This window comes from Microcebus murinus, chromosome 5, assembly GCF_040939455.1.
Source record: "Microcebus murinus isolate Inina chromosome 5, M.murinus_Inina_mat1.0, whole genome shotgun sequence".
NCBI lineage: Eukaryota > Metazoa > Chordata > Mammalia > Primates > Cheirogaleidae > Microcebus > Microcebus murinus.
Genome location: NC_134108.1, coordinates 11,992,669 through 12,015,235, shown reverse-complemented (window position 1 = coordinate 12,015,235; position 22,567 = coordinate 11,992,669). Strand labels below are relative to the sequence as shown.

The 22,567-nt window shown below is 38.6% G+C and overlaps 1 protein-coding gene across 3 annotated transcripts in view; it reads right to left on the bottom strand.

The window, feature by feature from the left end:
* The window catches only part of IPCEF1 (interaction protein for cytohesin exchange factors 1), a 170,432-nt gene that overhangs the window by 111,329 nt on the left and 36,536 nt on the right, over positions 1 to 22,567 (bottom strand). For 2 of the 3 annotated variants that reach the window (XM_020287278.2, XM_020287279.2), the window contains exon 2: positions 5,225 to 5,268. The exons of the other annotated variant lie outside the window; for it this stretch is intronic. The gene's annotated coding sequence lies outside the window, so the exon portion shown is untranslated. The remainder of the gene's footprint in view (positions 1 to 5,224; positions 5,269 to 22,567) is intronic. 3 annotated transcript variants of the gene reach the window in all.

The window sequence follows — 22,567 nt, the reverse complement described above, 5'->3', positions numbered from 1 at the left end:
GGCCCACACACCTGGTGTTAGCAGTGGCCAACGTGGTTACCTGGTGGAAAGAACAGATGGAGAATGATGGGGAGTGAAACAGCAAGAAGCAAACCCAGAGAGAGAGTAGGAAAATCTTCCATGGCACCACATGCTCAATCGGGCATATTTAAAAAGATGGACACCTGAATATGTCTTGTGAATTTTCAGAATTGCAAAGAAAAACAGAAAATTCTAAAGGTTTACAGACAGGATAAACAGGTACTGTCTGTCTACAAGGAAACAACAACAAGAATGGCACCAGATGCCTCCTAGGCAACATGAGATGCTAAAGGATGTTAGGGAAATGCCTTCAAAGTTTTGAGTGAAAATAAATTTGTGCAAAAAGTTCTAAATCCAGTCAAACACAATCAAGTATGAGAGCAAAATAAACATATTTTTAGACATGTTTGCTTATTCCTTATGTGCCCTATGTGAAAACATTGCTTAATAAAATACTTTAATAAACTGACAAATTTAAGAAGAAAAACATGAGATACAAGATGGAAAAGAATGTGAGATTAAGATTCAGGGAAAGCTAAGCTAAAGTACAAATAAAGTACAGGCAATCTATTGAAACTATTCAAGTTTAGTTTTATATCCTAGTTTGATATACCTTAAATTGATTTTTGCAATCAATCCTCACTGTATCTGGTGTTATACTTAATTTCAAGTTATGGTTTTATTGAAAAGAAAAAATAAAGTTCTATGTATAATACAAATAAAATCCATAGACATAAAAGGGCTAAAATATTACTAGACATTTTTCCATTGTTGATTATAGCTATACCTTCACCAATTCCTTCTTAATAATCCTTGTTTTATTTGTTTCTATCTAATGTCTCTAAGTAAAAAATGTGAAGTTGACTTAAAACTATTAAGACAACTTGCCTACCTAGTAAAACATAAGGGACTATAAGTGTGACTGATTTAGGAAGGAAAGTTGTTGTCTATAGATGCCAAATAAGAGAAGCTTACAGTAAATTTCATCAAAGAAGAAATTACTAGCTCTCTCTCTCTATCTAGTTCTCCTCCCCTCCCCAGGCCTCCAGGAAGACCTCCCAGCCCCATGCAATTAGGAGAGGCCATGTGAATAGTTCTAGCCCATGGGGTCTGGGCAGAGGTGATGCCTGTCACCTCCAGGCTGGAGAAGAGTATGAGTGTCCCACACCCTTTTCCCTTGTCACAGCAAACCCTGAAGCCACCTATTGACATGGTGGGGCCACTGGATGGTGAAGCTTCCATCAGCTTGCACCCCTGAGTGGCTATGTGGAGTAGAGGAGCCTGGCCCTCCCCATCAACCAGCACCAAACATGTAGTGTGGATAAGACATAAAAGTTTGCTGTGTTGGCCGGGCGCGGTGGCTCACGCCTGTAACCTTAGCACTCTGGGAGGCTGAGGTGGGCAGATCGCTTGAGCTCAGGAGTTTGAGACCAGCCTGAGCAAGAGCGAGACCCCATCTCTACTAAAAAAAAAATAGAAAGAAATTAGCTGGACAACTAAAAATATATAGAAAAAAATTAGCCAGGCATGGTGGCGCATGCCTGTAGTCCCAGCTACTTGGGAGGCTGAGGCAGGAGGATTGCTTGAGCCCAGGAGTTGGAGGTTGCTGTATCTATGATGATGCCAAAGCACTCTAGCCAGGGCAACAGAGTGAGACTTTGTCTCAGAAAAAAGAAAAAAAAAAAAAAAAAAAAAGTTTGCTGTGTTAAGCCACTGAGACTTCAGGATTAATTTCGGCATAGCCTAGCCTCGCCTAACAAGAGCTCCTTGTTTATCATTAATAATTAACAAAAGTCTTTTCTAAATGTCTTTAAGTTTTGTTTACATTTTTTTCTGTGTAGAGTAAACTGACATATACCCAGGGTAGTTAGTTGCCCTTTTTAACACTTTGGCTGGAAGGTGATTTTATCAGGAAAGACGTTGATATCTCTACTGAGGGTAATAAACTAAGGGAAAATGAAAATACCCAGCAACAGGAAAACCGTTTCCTCCCTGAGTAAGCTTATTCCTGTTCTCCCTTTTTTCCTCACTGTCTACAAACAATAAATGCAGGAAATTTTCTGTGCTATTAATGTGCTATTATGTGCTAAAATGTGCTATTAATTTGTGGAAATAACCTCAGAATATTTTTGAGATTTTCAGCTAATACCTCAGCATTCTTAGAATTGGATTCTGTCCCTTAGAAAGCTATACTTGTGTCTTTGAACTAAAATTTTTAAAAAGCACCAACATTATTAACCAGGAAAATAGTAGCTCAAATGTTGACCTTCCCTCTAGATATTCTGAAAAACTCACATACTCTTTTTTCAAAGAATACTCTCCATGTAAGTATTCTTTCAGTTAGCCAATTCTGTCTTTGTAATCCAGTTGTCATCATTCCTTGTTCATGTTATTTTTTTGTGCAAAAATACTGCGAGCCTTTAAGAGGAAAACATATGTGGTCATCTATTTCTTCACTGCCAGCAAACAAGATTTTAACATAGATTTTATTTTAAAATAAGCCAAGAAATCCTTGGAGTCCAAGTTGTTTCTCAATTGGAGGTAGGAGGCTTGGCCCCACACATTTCTGTTCTGGAAAAAGTCCATTGACACCCTGAATCACTTAGTGACATAAATCAAAATTAAGTAGGTCTTAGAACAGTTTTCATAGGCACAGCAAGTAAAAAATAATAGGAAAAATATAACCTTCTGCTCGAAATGCATTCACATAAAACTTTACAATATTTACTGCCCAGCAGGAATATGTCAAAATAATTAGACAAGTATTCAGTACGTAAGAATTCCATGTAGAACTCGAAATAATCATAGGGCCAGAAATTGAGGCACATGTAAATGAGAGCTAAATATGAACTGTTTGTTCCCACTACGCACACTTGGACTAAGAACTGTGCCTTCAATATGTCAGGGTGACAAAATAAGCAAAACTCCTTTGCTATTGCTCAATGACAGTAGTAAAGATGAAAATTGTTAGCGTGCTTTCACGTCAAGATGGAAGACATTCTATCATCTTAGTAGCTGGTTCAGGACTTTCTCTTAAGTAAACATCTGGCTTTGCTAGAAAAGTATCAAACCAAGTCCCTTTGTTGTGAATGTAAGATCCAGAAGTGTTTGAATGTGTGTAGAAAGGCCTGCGTGAGATGAAGAGAGGAAGATGGGAGGAGGAGACTGTAACATAAAAGAAGTAACACCACAATGTCACTTTAAGTAGAAAGCAGTAAAGAATCTGAGATTTGCCTTCATGCTGGCTTCAGGAGGAACCACAGCAGTATGTAAGGCTACCTGAAGAAATAAGTGGTTGGGAGTTCATAGGAGTCATTGCAAAATGTTCTCTACTTATAAAGGATTAGAGCCAAAAATCTCCAAGAGATTTTTATACATTTGTCTGATGACAGTCTGATGACAATACAGTTCACCACCACCATAACTAACATTTAATAAGTGCTTAATTATGTTCCTGATATTGTTCTAACAGCTATATTCATATTAACACAATAAGTCTTGCACCAGCTTTAGGAGGTACTATTACTATCTCCATTTAACAGGTGAGGAAAGTGAAGCACATAAAGGTTAAGTAACGTGCCTAAGGTCACACAGATAGTAAGTTGTGTCAGAGGCCAGATTCAAACCCCAGCCATCTGAGTTCAGAGCCTGCCGTTCGCACCATTATGCTGTGTCTCATATTGTTCGGGGTAAGAATTTCTACAACGCTTACCAAGATTAAATTATACAATTTGGTCATTGGTGATATAGCCGGGTATCATCTTATCTAAGTATAAAGTTTTATATCACAAGAGACTATAGAGCTCATCTAATGCAGCTGTCCAATCAATGCAGAGTTCCCTTACAACAACCTTTTTCTGACAACAAGCTTCTTACCAGACACCTTCCATGATAGCAAGGCCCCTCATCTGAGAGTCAGAGAAAAAGTACTTGACAAATTTTGAAGATATTAAACACACTCATTTTTGTCAATTCCTTAGGGTAACCAAGTTTGTAAACTATCAATGAAAAATATGAATGTGCAAAGCACCACTTAAAATTCCTCAACAAAACATCAACTTTGATGGTAAATAAAGCATTCTTTACCATAGACGGCAACACACATCTTTGGTACACATCTTGAAATAATAGGAATTTATACATCTGAGGACATCTGAACAACTCAGGTAGGCACCAAAACTAATTTGTATGTCAATAAGCTGGACAACCAGGGCAATGGGTTTTAATTACTACAGAAGGGAAAGGAGAAGGGCAACAGTCACCAAAAAGCACCGCAGTGACTAATGGGTTATGAGTAACAATGTTTCGAAGATAATTGCAACATAATTGGAAGTGGTAGAAAGTACACAGTAGGGAAAAGGATGATTATCATTTGGATCATAGACAAACAATAGCACTTAAACTAATGTACCAATACTTGCAGGAAAATAACCAGAATTTCAGTTATATCCACAGAGTCACAAAAAGATGTGCCTTTGATAGATAGCTGGGAAAAGAATGTTTCCTTCCCTTGAATTCCCCAGCAGGTTTAGCATTATGTTTCACCTTTAAGAATAAATAAATAAATAAAACCAAAGAAGAGATACGTGTCCCAGTGAGAAGTTAAGACATATAATTCTTTTTAAATCATTTTATAAATAGAAAATCAAAGAAATAATGAGAAGAATTACACTCGTATTCACAGAACTCCAGGCTTACTTAGATCATTAGGGATAAACTTTGGAGGTGGGAGCATCTTAAGATTATCTTACTTTTTGACCATAATTATTACATATAAATATTTTATTATAATAACTAATAAGTGCTCCATTTCTAGAGCATTCGATTTACATTTGGGCATGAACACACACAGTTGCTTATATAATAGATTCTTTGCATCCTTATAGTTCTATGGTACTTTGATAGTCACAGTACGTTCCTTACCCTAAGAGGGACAAAAAAAATTAATTCATTAAGTAAATAAATAAATAACTTTAGTAAACTACCTTCTCCTCTGAAAAGTAATCTCTAGAGGACCAAATATAGTTGGTATTTAATCAATACTATTAACTTCCTTCTACATAAATCCTAGCCTAGGGATAAACATATCTAGCCTCTACTAATTTGGTTTACAAATTAAAATAACAAAGTGGAGTTTAGGCCTTTCGGGCCATAAATACCACTAAGAGAAAGAATTTGGTTCAAAGAGTTTTCAGTTACATACCAAAAAGTTATGAACTTCCTTGGTCCAGTTCTGTTGCCTCTGACCTTTACAAAAAAAAAGAGAAGAAGAAAGCTTGTCATGAGATTCTGCTGGACTCAATCTCCCAGCAGGGAATCAGAATCCTACCACATGGGATCCAAAAAGGGGTAACAAAATAGTGAGTTGGTCAGCATGATAACTCCCCAGTGTCTCTCCCACAGAATGAGATAGGAAATCCTATCTCTAAGGAAAGAAGACCTGGGTAGTACGTTATTGAGAAATCATTAAACTGAGATCTCTGAAATTGGATGTTTTCTAAAAGATAAAGTGAAAGTAATGCTCTAACCCTTTGAAAAACCCCCTAAGATACATTTTTCTTCACTTTTAAATACCATGAAAGATGTGCACATGGATTGAGAACTTCCATCTGTCTTCCTGGAATTTTGCCAGTGAGAAAATGCTTCAAATTAGTAATAAGAATACCATTTATTGCCTAAAAGCATAAATTTATAAAAATGCAGATTCTTCCTTTTTTAAATGTATATATTTGTATCTCACAGTAAAATAGGTTGGTAGGAAAACATGATTTGTAAAGGATATATTTCAAGGTCTGTTTTTTAATAATTCAACTAATTTGAGTATTTGGATTTCTAACTTTTAAAATTTTTCTCCAACATTTTATTTTCAAAATGTGCCAAACTATAGGAAAGTTGTAGAAATAATTAACAATGAATAATTTGATTCCAAAATTATTAACATTTTGCCACATTTGCTCTGTCTATATATATAAATATTTTGCTGAACCATTTGAGAATTTCCTGCAGACATAAAGATGGTTCCCTCCTAAATATATCAGAATGTACCTCCTAAGAGCAATTATCCTACCACAGTTACATAATAATGAGCACACTCAGGAAATTTTAAGTTGGCACAATACAATTATCTAATATACAGTCTAAATTTCTCAATTGTCTCAATAATGCCCTTTTCAGTGTGGAGGATTTATTTTATTTTAAATCCAGGATCCACTCAAGGATCACTATGGTATCTACTGTTACATGTCTATAGTTTCCTTTTGTCTTTCATGACTGACATTTTTGCAGAATCCAAGCCATTTGCTTTGCATAATGTCCCTCAATTTGGATTTGTCTAATTGGACCCTCACAACTAGACTCAGCTTAAACATTTTTGGCAGAGGTACTCACAGAAGTTGAAATGTTTTTCTTCTTTTTACACATTAGAAAATGCATGTGATAGGTGGGGTTAATATTTTCTTTCAGTCACTTAATAACACTTAGTGATTGCCAGCTAGAAACTAAATTTAGTGTCACAATTAGCAATTTACAAAATGCTTTTGATATGGATAAATGTATTCAATTTGTACTATAATCCCATGAGGTGGGGGTTTTTATGTTGTTGTCATCTTTCCTCTTTTGAATGGAAATGTATCCAAGTTCATATAGCCAGTAAGATTACTTCTGTGGCCAAAGTGTAAGTATAGAAATACTGGAAAGTTCACCCTAGAGTAAGAAACCCTCTATTTTTATGTCAAATAAATTTTTTTTTCTCTTTGTAACCTGTAATCTTCATTGTCCAAACTCTGTACCATACCATTCTTATTTTGTTGTATTATATTATAAGGTAATGGAATGTCATGCTTTCTCTAGACATTTCCAACTATAATAATTTGAAATTATAGTAGTTAAACCAGAAACAATGTAGAAGTCAATGGGTGTTCATGTAAACGTGAGTGATAATGTTAAAGTTGCATTAGTGCAACTAAGCTAATAGTGCACCAGCTCGCTCTTTCTCCCTAGAACAAGATTTTGTATCACCTCCTTCTACTTCCCAAAGCAGTGAAAGCAGCATTTCAGGATGTAATAATCAGCATGTTTACAATAACTTCTTAGCACATTAAACTAGGTAGTTTTTCTTATCTTCTTTTTGGCCTGGGGCCTCACAACCCCAGTGTTGTTTAGTTTAGGGACAAGTCAAGAAAAGTTTGGGAATCAGTGTAACTTGAGTCACAACCAAAAACATGAATCTCTAAGTAGACATTCTAGCCAGAAAAAGACACCAATATGTTTATGCAACCCATAGGTCATGGGTACTGAGGGGGTAATATTGAAATTTGAAAAGCAACACCACCCAAGTCCAGGTAAAGATGACTGCAGATGCTTATCTGGGTGGTATTAGACTGAGATATACTATCTAAATCATTTTGAGTTCAGAAAGATCTTGAAGAAAATAGGGTGCTATTTTCCACTGACAAAAACCACTTTACCAAGCCTCAAGCTGAAACGACAGATCAAGATCCATGCACAATTTCCCTAAAACTCAGTGATTTGAATATCTCATTTCAAAGTAAAAGAGTAGTTTAAAATGTCTGAATAATGAGTGTAATATTATTGTCCTTGTCCAGTGTTCAATTTCATGAAGAAGCAGGGACAGAAACCTGAATAAGAGCCAAAGAAGGAACTGAACTCATTTGAATTTTCACAGAGTTCTTCAAGTGTAACATTACTTCCTTTTGAATTGGCATATTATGCACCCTTTTATTTTTTTAATTTTTTTAGAGATGAGGTCTCACTTCGTTGCCCAGGCTGGAGCGCAGTGGCACCATCATAGCTCACTGCAGCCTGAATCTCCCACTTTAGCTGCCTGAGTAGCTGGGAAGATAGGCACGAGCCACCGCACCTGGCTATGCACCTCCTTTTTAAAAATCTACACTTTAATCCTAGGAAAAGCATTGTTTTCATTCTTCATTTGGTCTAGTTTTTAGACCAAATACAGTAAAGGAAGCTGCATTAATGATTATGCCTAGAATATGTAAATCGTGGCAAGAAAGAGAGTAGTAGGAAATGTTTCAACTGTGAAGTCTTTAATAGAACATGTATCATTCATTTTTTCCCCACTAATCCTCAACAGACTCCTATTATCCTCAAATAATAATAAGAGAGGCTGCCTGTGGTTAATTTAATCACTATAATTTCCTAAGAAATAAAGACTGATGTCTATTGAAAATTATTCCAATTATGTCTTTGAACGTGAGTTCAAAACTGTTAAAATTACTACTTTCAATAATATATTAACTTCCTAAGTGTTATTAGTTATTCTCACAATTATCCTAAAGCAAAGAATGACATTAGGGCCCAAGTTTTTTAGTTGGTAAGAATTCAACTTTGAGACACAATTATTTTTAAAACTTTGCTAAAGTTTAACCCACTTATGGCTTAATTTTACCCTTTTTCAATACATCTTAAGAAGTCATTTCTCTGCTTTTGAAAACAAAAACAAGGCCAAGTCCATTTTATTATGTTGCATACAATCAAACTATGTAACCACTTGAAAATAAGTAGAATATAGAGAAAATATAAGTAGGGAGAAAGAACCTCACAAAAAAAAACAATGCTAAAAGTAATAATAGCTGACATTAATTAAGCTCTGAGAATCATTTAATTTGTGCAGGTATGTGCTTGATGCTGTACATGCATTAAATATTTAATTTTCATAACAACCCTGCGTCTTTGGTGCTGTCTTTACAGGTGAAGACTACTGCCCTGGCATCTGCTGCACTGGCTGGTGTCCACTGCTCATGGGCTGCTGCTGGGCTGTCCCCAACCGCCTCTAGACACCCCCACCACACACACACACACACACACACACACACACACATGTGCATGCACAGGCCAGTCTTTCTGCTCATTACTTGGATGAGGACTTCCCATGGTGACACACACTGTCCTTTGAACACTGTTTGTGGACAGAGAGCAAAGGAGGGTCTGGGTCCGCAACCCCCGCACCAGGAGCTGCCACAGCCTCCCGCGATGCTAGATATCCTCGCCCATCTTGGCTTTGGCCAGGGGCCCCGTGGCTCTCCCTCCAGTCCAGCCCTTTGGAGGCCTTCCATCCATCAGCTAAGTCTGTACATGTCTAAAGCACAACTGCAGAGAAGTTTATGTCCTCATCCCCAGAGCTCTTGCACCCACACAGTGCTCCTGGTCATGCCTGTGCCCTGAGCTTTCTGAAGCTCTCAGACAGCCAGGAGGCCACCCCCACACACGCTCTTATCAACTGCTGGCTGCAGCCTAACTGGCAGGTTGTGTTAACAGACTCTCTTCCCTGACACTGTTCAAAATACTCCGTTCCAAAATCATTAGCTACATGAAGGAGCCAAAAGTTACTAGTCTTGAACTTTTCAGTTTTGAGAGTCTTTGAATCTAAATATGCTGTGAGCTTGATGCATATATTTGATGAAGATAAAGCAAAGCACAGGGATATAAGAAAGCAAGGAAGAAGAGGGAAATGAAGGGAAGGGAGCCCTTTGGGGCAGGCCACCATGAGGACAGGAACGCTGCAGGCAGGCGAAGGGCTATCATAAGACTAGGACATGAAGGTGACAGGAGAGTGCTAAACACAAAGCCACTTCTCAGTGCTGCCAGTGTCCTCAATGCTTCTTCCCCGATGCCAGTGTCATGTCTTTTGACCTCTTCAGCCCACCCTAACGCTCCACCATGCTCCCTGGAAACTCCAAGAGTTGGAGATTCATTTGTGGCAACTACCAACACCCAGGAAAAACTCCTCCTGTACTTCTTCTTGACCAAAACATGTGTACCACATAAAATACTATTAACATGAATGTCAATGTCAGTAGCTTTGGGTGCAGACAGAAGGAACATTAAAGTGAGAGAAGCCGGCAGGAGCAAGGCAGGTGCCACCCCAAATGCATGTTACATAACCACACTGCACCCCCCCCAGGCACCCTATTGGTCCAAAGTCATTACATTCCTAGTTGTTCAATCCTTCTGGCATGGTGCAGGCTCCTGATTCAGCTCCCCTACCATGAGCATATTTTTAATCCCCAAGTTGAGGTGCAGGTCTGGCAATGCTATGGAGCAAGGCACATTCAGGGCTCACACTCACCATGTCCTCACTCTGAGGGTGGCTCTGCCAATAACTACAGTATCTATTCTACTTTTTAGAAAATTAAGTAGTTCTGATATTTACAAATACATATTTGCATTAGAGTAAACTTAAAAATGCAAAACAAAAGGTTAACATACACACACACAAAAATAAACCACCCATAATCCCCAAACCCACAGGTACCCATTTATTTCCTGATGCGTATTTCCTGCTCCACTTTCTTCTGTTGGTTTTGAAAATTTTTAATGTAACAAGGGTTATTTTTTACATGCAGTTTTGTGTCTGCAAGGCCTAATCTTAGAACCCTGCATGGATGGGGATTATAGCTAATATTTGAGCTGCTCGGCAAGTCACATTGAGATCCTTTCAACACAGCAGAGGCCCTGTCATTCCACTGACTTTATCAGGCATGTATGAAATTTTGGACAGCACCCTAATGAGCTACACTGATCTGAAGAGCATTCTTTTCTTAACTCAGTTGTTGAGCATGAGGCTCTAGGGTGCAGGATAATGTCAAAGTCCACGTGTACGTTTTCAGTGTGTGAAAATCAGCATATACATCACAGAAATACTCCTAAGAGCAAGGCCTGGAAAACTTTTTGAGGCTCAGTGGGTATAGGTATCCCAAATATTTTATTTCATTGTTTAACATTTCTACATTCTTTTAGGAAAAAAGCTACATACATGGCATAATGTAAAGATTGCTTGAACTAAAAATTCAATATTAGTGAGAAAATGCAGGATTCAGAATTCTCTGGCTCAATGTTAGAGAACTATGAAAACTTTTGTAAGAAAAAATTTTGAGAACACATTACAAGATATATTATAATGAGCTTTCACATACATAACACTTTGCTTTAACAATTTCCCAAATGGTCCCCAAAATATGTCTTTTTAGAGTTGGTTAGTGGAAAACTTAATGGTAATTTAAACAAAATTTAAGCTGGCAGTTTCACTTTAACTTTCCAAACATTTCATGAGTTATTATAGTCAATTACATAATCTCAAATCAAGAGGACATTTTTTACTTGTTCATGTAAGAAACGGACTGTGCCCTGCTAATTCAACTGGAAAAATGACTCAACCCCAAAGAAAGCAAAGGAAATGGTGTGCAATCTCTCTTTAAAGAATGAAGAACAGTTAAGGGTCTCTTCTTTCAACAATGAGTAACCCCTACGGAGGCTACCAACATCAGCATCACACACACACACACACACACACACACACACACACACACACAGAGGTAACCAAAGGAAGAGTGATGCCAGTGTTTCTCTTCATCCCAGTATATCACCCAGACAGTACATACGAAATACCACTATTACTTTCACAGAAAGGTTCCGAACCATCCTTAAAGCCTTAAAATGTTGTTGTCAGTGGTTAGCATCCTAAAATCTCAACTACCGGTCCTCCCATGGACTTTATTAAATTGGGCCTCTGTCTGCCCTGTGCCCAGTGATAAGCAGGGCTCTATGCAGATGGGAAAAAGGACCCCAGGCGGGCTGCCAAGAGCCTGGGCCAAGTGGGTGGCTCCATACCCGTGGCTCACTTTGGTTGCAGGGTATAATTTTCTTCAAAGTCAGGGGTCTATGACTTTAAAAAACAAAAAGTTCCTTTCGAAATTATGAATCTATACTCTTCCAATTTATTTTTCTAAAATTTAGGAATCCTGTACCTGAATAATTTATAAAATTCATCAGTTGGCTTATTACGTAAAAAATGAAAACCCATTTCTAGAATCGTTATAGACAATTGAAGTGAATGTCAACTTAATACCACCTCGCCACTCATTTTCCAGCTCCCCTGTGCCTGGAGGAGGGCATTTCTCCCACAACTGTTTATGGTGTTTTGTATTCCCTCCCAGAAGGGATGAACAACTACTTTATACCTTTATTAAAGAAATAATAGGTGCAGTGGCTCATGCCTATAACCCTAGAACTTTGAGAGGTCCAAGCAGGAGGATTGCTTGAGGTCAGGAGTTCAAGACTAATCTGGGCAACATAGCAAGACCCCTATAAAAAAAAATTCTTAAAAAAATAGCTGCTGAGTGTGGTGGCACACACCTGTAGTCCCAGCTACTTGGGAGGCTGAGACAGGAGGATCACTTGAGCCCAGGAGTTTGAAGCTGCAATGAACTATGATGATGCCACTGCACTCTAGCCCAGGCAACAGAGAGAGATCCTGTCCCCCAAAAAATAAATAAAATAGAATAAAATAAAACACAGGCTTGGTTTCTTTGTAGGTAAAGTTCAAAGCAGAAGAAATTTTAGGCTAAATATAGAGTATTCTTTCTTACTCTGATTCTTCAACTGAGCCTCTGAAAATATTTATTTTCAATTTATTAATATTTAAATGTAGATATTGAGAGACATGGCTTTTTTTTCTTTAACAAACAAGCAAAATAGACTAGCCCCTACCAAAAACAGATAATGTCAAACACATAAACACTGCACTTCCATGGGCTTTGAAGAAGCAGACGTTTCATGCTTCTTAGCAAATTAACTCTTCTCTTGGATGAAATGGACAGATACTCCACTTCTAAAAGTAGTAAAATAAGTTCTTATATTTGAAACCATAGCTTTTATTGTCAAGAGTTAGGAGTTGCTTTAATGGAGCAGTTGCATTGTTTTCTGACTACTGAAGAAAATAGACCCACAACTCTAAACCCAGAGTAATCATCTTCATTAGACTTAGCTCCATATTTAAATGGCTTGTGACCAATAAATCCATAAAACAAGTTAACTCAGCCACTTACCAAAGCAGATATTTTGCAGTCAATTATCTAGGCACATACTCCAAAAAGTTATATTAACACAGTTAAAACATTCTGTGTGCTGTATTGAAAAAGTCTTATAGTTGAAATTAACATATGGTTGTTTCTGTTTAGATTTTCTAGATTAAAATCATTTCTCATCTTACTCTGTGGTTATGTGTAGATAGCCTTAAACACCGTGTCTACTGTGAACAAAAATAGATTTCAAACTGTTCCAAGTGGTGCTTTCAATCCTGCTGGCCTTGGACAGGTGTGTTTTACGACATTTTCCCTATTAGAGCACTAGTGGGTACCATACCCCTGCAACTGGGAATGGGGTCTTTTCAGAAGCGAATATATATTCCCATTGTCCATAAATTTGGAAAAATTTTAACTCTGAGACATGGTAAGAAAAATGTTTCCTCCTTCTATCTAGACCTTGTTCTCTTGAGCCTGTACTCCAAGAAATCCTACTAGAAGGTTCTATTGCAGTGGTGCGGAGACGGCGTCAGCCACATGAAGGCTGCCCTTGGAGCAGGCTGAAAGAGAGGAAAGAAAAGGGAGGATCACATGAGGGTGCGCTGTGGCCTGTGAGTTCTGAGAGCAGGAATCTCTAGAGATGGGAACACACTTATTTTGTAATTAATGGAATATACTTATGTTGCTTGCAGTCTCTTCCTTACGTAAACACTGCTAGCTGTCCGAGTGTAGGAATAACTTCCAAAGAAACTCCGCTGCTCACTGTGCCAACTCACTAGGCAAGTGGCCCAGGACTAGAGGTCATATTACCATGTGAACAGATTCATGTCTCCCAACACTGGATACCTATGGATAGTAAAGGAAAAACAACTCTTGAAACAGAACCAGAAACAAGTTTATAGAAAATCCTTCCAAATTTGAAAGCTCATAATTGGAAAGAAAAAAAAAAAGTGAGGAAGAAATCCTAAGTCTATATGACAGTGAATAAATTGTGAAGCCAAAAGAAATTTTTCTAAACAATCAAAAGAAAGGAAAATCAATTCTGATCAACTATCCTAGAGGAAAGACTGTCTTTCTATGTTCTCTAGAGAATGTGACATTATAAAATCATTGTCATATGAAGAGGTAATCAAAAGGCCGGCAACTAAAACTATAGGGGAAATTATTTTAGAGGTATGTAAGACAGTTAGTTTCAAAAGTAAGTTATATTTTGCCAAATAATATGCTGTTGATGGTATTTGTCAGCTTTTAAAAATTTGAAATTTACTGTCAGTTCTGTCATGTCTTTTCTTTTTTTTCTTTCTTTCTTTTTTTGTTTCTTGTTTTTTTTTTTGGTTTGGGTTATTTTTAGAGATGAGGTCGTTGTTGCCCAGGTTGGAGTGCAGTGGGGCAGTGGGTATCATCATGATATTCTTATTTATATTTATCTTTTAAATATTAAGTTTCTTACAACTCACTATTTATAATTTCATATCATTTTTCCTAAAGAGCAGCTCCCTCAGATTGTACAAGCATCAGGTCCCACACACTCTTGGATCCACCCAGGTTATCTATCCCTGGTCCCTCACATCACAGCTTGGACTCAGCTGGGACATGAGGAATAATGGGGGAGGGGAGGTATGCACATGTGGGGTCGTCTCCTAGGGCTGTGCACTACTGGTAGCCGCAGATTTGTGATGTTACCCAGGAGTCATGAGACTCTGGGGCACAAGGCTTGAGGCTATCTGATCCAGGCACCCCTCCAGCCTTGAAATATTAGTGTTGTGTTTTGTTAAATGGGTTTCCTGCTCTCCAGGCTGTTAAAGCTTTTGTTTAATCTGCAGCGCAGAATAGGCTACATTCCAGGACTTGCCAGGGGCATTGAAATCCAGCTGGTTGGTTCTCAATTCATGTCAAAGATTCAGTTACAATAAACAACATTTATATAATATGCTTAAAGGCACATCTATTACTCTCTATCCCAGAGTTATTTGCTGAGCCCTAGGACTCCAGAAGGTCTGTGATATATGAAATTGTGTGCAGAATTTAATATGATGTGTGCATTTATAGCTTTCATTGTAATCTCAAATTGATTCAGGACACATAAAAAGTAAAAACCACTAATCTACATTTCAAGATTAAGTACCTCCAAGGAGGTGGTATTAATAAATAAAATGAAAATAAATAATACCTTACGCCCTCAAAAGATTTTTTAAAATATACTAGATATTTTAAGATCCATTCCTATATCAAGCTGAGCCAGGAGAAATGTGTATCATTGATTTACACTGAGAAATTATAAGAAATAGACCAATGAAACAGGAAGTTTTTAAAAGTTGGTTTTGTTACACAGTGTATCATCGCCATGAACTGAATTGTGTCCCCTCAAAATTCCTATGTTGAGGTCCTAACCCCCAGTATTTGGACATGGGGTCTTTGGCAGGTGACTTAAGTCATGAGGGTGAAGCCCCCATGATGGGATTAGTGGCCTTTTAAGAAGAGACGTAGGAGAGATTGCACCCTTGCCCTCTCTCTTTCTCTGTTTCTCCGTTTGACATGTGAGGACACATGGCAAGAATGTGACCACATGCAAGCCAGGAAGACAGCCCTCACCAGAACCAACCACACTGGCATCCTTATCTCAGACATCTCAGCCTCAAAAACTGTGGGAAGTAAATGTCTGTTCTTTAAGCCACCCAGTCTATGGCATTTGTTATACCGCACCAAGCAGACAAAGACGATCATTATGAGTCAAGGCCCATACAAGAAATTTCTCTCTGGTCAGTAGAGAAAGAGCCAGACATCTCATTTCATTTTACAGAAGACATGATGATTAGTCTATAGCAAATAATTTCTTACCTTTTGCATTGAATGTCATAAAACTGAAAGTCAAATTTGTCATCAGACTCCAGTAAAACTATAGAAATTTCCCACTTGTACTTTGTATAATAACTTCATGCCAGGAGGCCTTTTACTTTTCATACCCATCTTTTGTTCGCATTTTCTCATCCACGTACTTGTAATTGTATTATATTTTGGGGTATACATTTATGCAAGCTGCCTCAATTCCTTTCAGAAATAAAGCACATTAAAAGCAATAATATGCATGAATAAATGAATGACATTTCCATTTGAGAATCAAAGAAATATTCACAACTGCCTTTGGGATTATATGTAATTATACACTTAAAGAAACTTAATTTATCTCAACCATGCTCTTAATTCTGTGAAAGTAATCCTATTCCAGGGGTCCTTAATTTGGGGTTCATGGACATACTCAAGGTATGCCTGTGGACAGAATTCAGGGAGTCTGTATGCTTGGATGGCAAAAAATATATCTTCGTTTTTACTAATCTCTTACTGAACTTTAACATTTCTTTTAAATACAAATATTTGCAATGAACCACAGTAGTATTAACAGTATCTGTATATTTGTTTCCCATAGAAATCACAGATATTTTCACCTCCCATTATGGTGTTGCAGCTATCTTAAAATATCATTTATTCTTATCCCCATTCAAATGTTATTAGACTTGCTATTAGATTGTGCTGTCGAATGTATTAATAAAGAAACACATATATTACTCTACCACAAATTTTTTGATATTTTGATAAGTATATTTTTACATATTTGCTTTCCTTGTAATGCTTTGTATCTTGCTTTATCCATTCAAAAACATTCTGAAAAGCAGTGCATAGGCTTCCTCAGCTGCCAATGGTGTTCAGGCATAAAAGAAATTAAGCTTCTGGCAAAACAAATTCTATTTAGGTAGCATCTTTACAGAGTGTTTGCAAAGATCCTATTGAGATCTATACTACAACTAGGGAATGATGATTTCTCTTACTTAGCTAGCAGCGGGATTCTCTTTTATTTTTTAATTATTTTGTATTTAGGGGCAGGATCTCACTCTATCACCCAGGATGAAGTGCAGTAACACAGTAACAGCTCACTATAGCCTCAAACTCCTGGAATGAGGGATCCCCCCTCCTCAACCTCTTAACTAGCTAGGACCATAGACACGTGCCACCACATCCAGCTATTTTTTTAATTTTATTTTATTTTATTTTTTTTTTTTTTTTTTTTACACAGCTAATTGGACTGAACAGCTATTTTTTTTAAAGACAAGGTTTATGTTGCCCAGGATGGTCTGAACTCCTGGCCTTCGCCTCCCAGAATGCTGGGATTATAGGCCTGAGCCACCGTGTCTGACCTGGAATCCTCTTTTCTTTTTTTTTTTTAAGTGGAAATGGACGTAGATGGAATCCTCTTTTCAATGAATGTAGAAGCTACATGAATCTAGTCTCTGACAAAGAAGGTCATAACCACCATACAAGCAATAAAATATCTATTTCTTAAGTTTGCACTTGTGACTTCTGAAAAGTCATTTAACAAGTTTCTGCAACTTTGGGTCAACTTTCTACTACTGAAGAGAGAAAAAAACAGATTGACTTAAGATTTAAAATGTCCATTAAGAAGCAGTACATTTGATTTAATCATTTAAAGACTCATTTTCTATTTTGCAAATTATTCAAGCCCCTTCCGTTTATTTTTCCTTCCTCCTGTGTCAGGCTTCTTTTGCATTTTCATCACTTTGACACTTTTAGCACAATTGGAATAGGGCAAGAATAAGGAAGTAAAACAAAAGACTGTTAGCATGAGTACGTAACACATACTTAAATATTATTTTTAGTTACAGTTACAGCATTTGCAAGTGGACCTGGTACAAAAGTGTGTGTGTATGCGTGTGTGTGTGTGTGTGTGTGTGTGTGTGTGTGTGTGTGTGTGTGTGGATGTTTTGGGGGAGGAGACAGTGCACATGTGATGAGACCACCCCAGGAAGGCCAAGGGTGAGGGCCTTTGGCCCTTCTTCCCCAGATTAGCTCATCTAAGATCAGGAGAGGGAGTAGGAACCGACTGGGGAGATTTTCTTTAACTACCACCATCCAACGCTGCAATAACTGTGTGAGTGAGGAGTGAGTTCACTGCATAAATTCACAGGAATTATAGCACTTAATCCTCACCTAAAATCTTATATTTTATTCACTTTACAGATGAAAAAACTGAGACTTGGAGAGAACATTAGTTTCCCCAAAGTCCCACAGCTAGTAGGAGGCACGGTTGATCCCCAGGGTGGTGAAGTTTCTCTTCTCTCTTCTCTGGGCCAACAGGAGTATCTCATCCCTGGGCCACCTGCCTCTATACCAATGAAAGTTGTGGCTGGAAATTGGAGTTCATCATTAAATGATAATGCACCAGATTATCTAAGACCCTCTGAGTATGCATCAACTTTGCATAACTAATATGTTTTCCAGAGGTCTAAGTTCCTGGAATTCTTTTAAGCAATGACATGTTAGTTATTTTGGATAACGGAATGTATTACAAATGTGCTATATGCCTCCTACCTACTTAGAAAAATTGCCTGAAATTAGTTTAATCTTACAGTGATGACTCAAGGTCGACACTGAAAACTTCCACTTTCTTGTATGGCATATTACAAGGGCGTTCCCAGGATCTACTGAGGGTCTCTGACCATAATCTGAATTAACGCTGAGATCTTTGAGTTCTCACAACTGCTTTTCCCATTTTTTTGTCTAGTCTTTTCCCATCAGACATCGCTTCTCATTGTTTTCAATAATAATAATGATGAAGAGTTTCTTTCATCCTCCTATAGACTTGGAAATCAGATAAGTGATAGTACATAGATTCTAAATGATAGTACATAGATTCTAAGTGAGAGCTTCGAGGCATTTGGAATGGAATAAAAAGTGTGGTGCATGAGACTTATTATTTATCATTTATGGCATCTATTTGAGTGCTCATGGAGTTTTGTCAATACCCTGATTCTTTGCTGTGTGCTAGATATGTTTATATTATAAATAACTTCCAAACCAATGGCTTCCAACACCAACGTGGTTTCCTGTGGACACATCCAGAGAGGCCTCATTGCTCACATTTGTGTCTGTACACTAACTTGAAGAGATGCTTATTTCATACTTGAGCTGACATCAAGCTTCTGTTGTTAAGTTAAATCTCCTGAATCCAGTAACCGAAATGTTTATAGACCTTGACTTCACAACCACTAGGTTCTGCTATCAGAAATCTCTGAGTCACACACTCATTTTCACAGAGGCAGCAAAACCAAGTTTCCCCACTTCCTCTTTCTTGAGTACTTTATTTGTCCCATTTAGTTGCAACCACACGATATGGAGGAAAGATGCCAGATACATATTGAAATCCTGCTTCTGCCTCCTACTAGCTGAGGGACTTTGGGGAAACTATGATTCTCTCCAAGTCTCGGTGTTTCAACTGTAAAGCAAATATAATTTAGAACCCAGGGTGTTCTGAGGATTAAGTCACATAATTTCCATGAATTTACCTGGTTGGCATCAGAAACTTAGTAGGTGCTAAGTAATTGTTTCCTATCCTTCCCCACCTCCCTTTATTTTCCTGTTTATTAACTCTGCAACACCCACATATATAGATCAAAATAAATCATTATCATTTTCAGGGAGCCACTGTTGATCAGCAGCCTAAGAGCTTTAGTACATCTTCCTAAATCCCCATCAGATTCTGAACATAGCCGTATGACTTTTCACACTGTTGTACAATTACTGGTGTACAAGCTGTCAGCTCTTAGACCAGGAGATTCTTTTTCTTCTTTGCTACACCTTCCTGATTTTAATGATGTAATATTGGGGAGGTAGGTAGAGATAAGAATGGCTCACTCACCCTTCCTCTTTTCTATCATTTGCTTTTAAAAGAACTAAGCACAAAGAAAGTATGATTCTCATACATCCTTTTGTTATAACTGTTACCCTACTCTAAAATGCACTCTTAAAATACATCATTAATCAGCTTCACCAGGATAGACCAAAAGTGTGGTTATCCTAGAAGTATAGTATTTGTGCCAATTTTTCAGACTTTACTCACATTGAGAATACTTTCTTTTTTTTTTTTTAATTTCAAAGTATTAAGGGGGTACAGTTGTTTTTGGTTACATGCATGGATCACTTTTGTAATGTTTGAGTTGTGGCTGAAAGTGTGCCCATCACCCAAATAGTGTTCATTGTACCTGCTTGTTGGGGCTGGGCCTAGAAGAAAGAAAGGAAGGATGGATGGATGGGTGGGTGGATGGAAAGAATGTGAGCAGGTGAATTAAGAGACAGGTAGAAATGCCTGCCTGAAGCTGCTGGTTTGCTGTGTGCTGTATGAAAACAGCTGACCTATATGGATGTCATTAAAGAAATTAATAAACTGCCCAGACCTTTTGCAGGTGTCCTTGGAAATAAATACGGAAAGGATCTTAGCTGAGGAGGCCATTGTCTCCTTCAGACTTTGGTCTCTCCCCTCCGATGGAAACACTATGTGTTTCAAGTAATCATTCCTTTGCTACAAGCTCAGGAGTGAAAAGCTGCCGCTACAAGTGGTGACTCCGACGTGATTCAGGAATCTACACATCTAGTGATCGTTTTCATCATCCAGACTACAAGGGGAATCATCCCAGTAAGGGACAGTCCCTCCCGCTGCTTTGGGAAAGGGACCACTCGAATAGTTCAGAGGGGATTTCCAGTATGGGGCAGCATGTGACTAGAGACCAGAGAATTTATCTGCGCGCTTTGCAACAACTCTTAAAGACTTCCTGATCTTCTATGGAACTAAAAGCTTTACAGCAACTCTTATGCGCAGTAATAAGACAGCATTGCCCCTGGCTCCCAGATGAGGGCACGTTAGATTCAGAGCTCTGGTAGCAAGTAGGGAAGGTTTTTAAGAAGAATATTAGGCAGGGGGTTTCGGTGCCCCTTGCTGTGTTAGCTACATGGAGCCTGGTCCGAACAGTGCTGACTCCCTCACATGTTCCTACAAGTTCTAATCCACTGGAACCTGCTCCTCCTCCACCACCACCATCTGCTCCAAGGGAGGAGACAGCATCCTCTGCATTAAAATTCCAGAATCCTGAGCCATTCTCTCCACCATCCCCTTCTGTGGCTCAACAGGAGGAGCAGCTACCTCCTCCTCCTCCTTCTCCTCTCAAAGGGGATCTCTGTTCCTCCCCTGGTAAACTATCTGTTTTTCAACACTGCCTACGAGAGGAACAATCTTTATGGGGACAAGATTTGCTAGAACCATGGAATCTTCTTCTAGCTACCCAGCCTTTTCATTAGGGGCCACTGCTCAGGTGCATCCAAATACAACTCACACCTTTACAATGGTCTACTAATTATCCTATCTGGATAGAGCAGTGGCCCGTTAAACAGGATAAATTAAAACTTTTAAAATCTCTTGTCCAGGACCAACTTTAAGAGGGACACATAGAACCTTCCCTGAGTCCATGGAACACTCCTGTATTCATCATACCTAAAAAGAACAATAAGTGGCTTTTACTACGGGACCTAAGAGCTCTTAATGCTACAGTAGTACGGATGGAACTGCTACAACCCGGTCTTCCCCTGCTGTCATCGATTCCAAGAGATTGGCCTTTGATTGTAATTGAGTTAACATGGGGAAGAGGATAGTTTGTGTTCAAACTTCTGCAGGTCCCGAGTGGTTCCCTTCCAGACGAGTTCACCTACATCATGAGCTGGAAGAATCAACCCAACAACCTGATTCCACAAAAGAAACTTCTCTCCCTCTAGCCACTGCCGATGGGGTCCTGCCAGGACAGACACGTAACACCATGATGGTGCACGGGATCACGTGAGGTCAATTGAGACAACTAGAGACACAGGTCTCAGTCATGATGACACAATTGGGGGCTCCTCCTACCCCAGGGAACACTTTTCTGGAGTGTTTGGTGATTGTCGCTTGTAATAACGGTCAGGTACCCCGAGGGCTGTTCTGCAGCCTTTTTCTCCTTTTATTTCTCCCAGGCACTACAGCCACAGTTTACTGGACTCATGTTTTAAACCCGGCTATGTTTAAGCCCCTAACATGGTGGGACTCAGAGATCCCTCTGTCTACTGTCTACCAATGACTCAACATGGACTGGAGGAGTTTGGTTGCCTCCATATTCCTAGCAGAGAAATGGAACAGACTGGCTTAACATCACGGAGTCAGTAGTTTATCATTCCTCTAATCCTCCTATGTGTGTTACCAATTTACCCAATACAGCATGGTGCACTCCCGTGACCACCCCAAAATATCTACATTATCAACCAGTCATGCTTGGTCTCCTCACTTTCTGTCTCTTTTGCTTTCTAAGATGAAGGATCCACTAACTGATCCATCCTAGCAGAAAGGATAAATGGATGGAAAGAACGTGAGCAGGGTGAATACAGGTGAAAACCAACACCTGCCGAAGCTGCTTGTTAGCTGTGTGCAAAGGTCAGCTGAAAACAGCTGACCTGTACGGATGTCATTAAAGAAATTAGCAAATGGCCCAAACCTTTTGCACATGTCCTTGGAAATAAATATGGGAAGGAACCTAGCTGAGGAGGGCATTTTCTCCCTCAGACTTTGTCCTCCCTTCTCTCAAAACACTGTATTTTGAGTAATTATTCGTATGCTACCGAGCACCAGAGCAAAAAGCTGCCACTACACCTGTTAAGGAGGTTTTTGCCCCGCACTCCTCCCCCTACCCACTGCTTGATTTCTACTGAGTTTTATATTCCTCTGTGCACATGTGTGCTCATCAGTTTTTCCATTCTTGAGATACTTCATTTACAATAATGGTCTCCAGTTCCATCCAGATTGTTTTAGCAAATTTTGACCTTTCCCTTATGTTCCTTTA